Source organism: Nannospalax galili, unplaced genomic scaffold (genome assembly GCF_000622305.1).
Source record: "Nannospalax galili isolate Female #2095 unplaced genomic scaffold, S.galili_v1.0 scaffold109, whole genome shotgun sequence".
In the NCBI taxonomy this organism is placed as follows: domain Eukaryota; kingdom Metazoa; phylum Chordata; class Mammalia; order Rodentia; family Spalacidae; genus Nannospalax; species Nannospalax galili.
In genome coordinates, this window is record NW_008360315.1 from 850,561 (window position 1) to 850,898 (window position 338).

General features: G+C 41.4%; 1 non-coding gene across 1 annotated transcript; it reads left to right on the plus strand.

Moving 5' to 3' along the window:
- Positions 1-234: 234 nt before the first annotated feature.
- Positions 235-338, plus strand: LOC115068723. The gene has a single exon (XR_003848068.1). It is a non-coding gene; the product is annotated as a U6 spliceosomal RNA (small nuclear RNA).

Genomic DNA, 338 nt, shown 5'->3' on the forward strand with positions numbered 1-338 from the left:
TCATCTAGGCTGGAACATCAGCATCCTGCAGGGCTTTTTCTAAGATCTAATCCTTCATTGCAAGACCAGCAGGTAGACAAGAGTGCAAGTTATCTGAGAACTCATCTCAGTTCATTTTCATACAACAATGGATCTCGATAACTCTCCCAGTGAATGGATAGATGAGTGATTTCCCTGTGAGTGTGAGAATGAGAGGAGATTGGGTTTTAGTCAAGTGTAAAAATTCTTCTGATGGTGCTCGACTTGGCAGCACATTCACTAAAATTGGCATGACACAGAGATCAGCATGGCCCCTGCACAAGGATAACATGTGAATTCATGAAATGTTCCATTTTTTA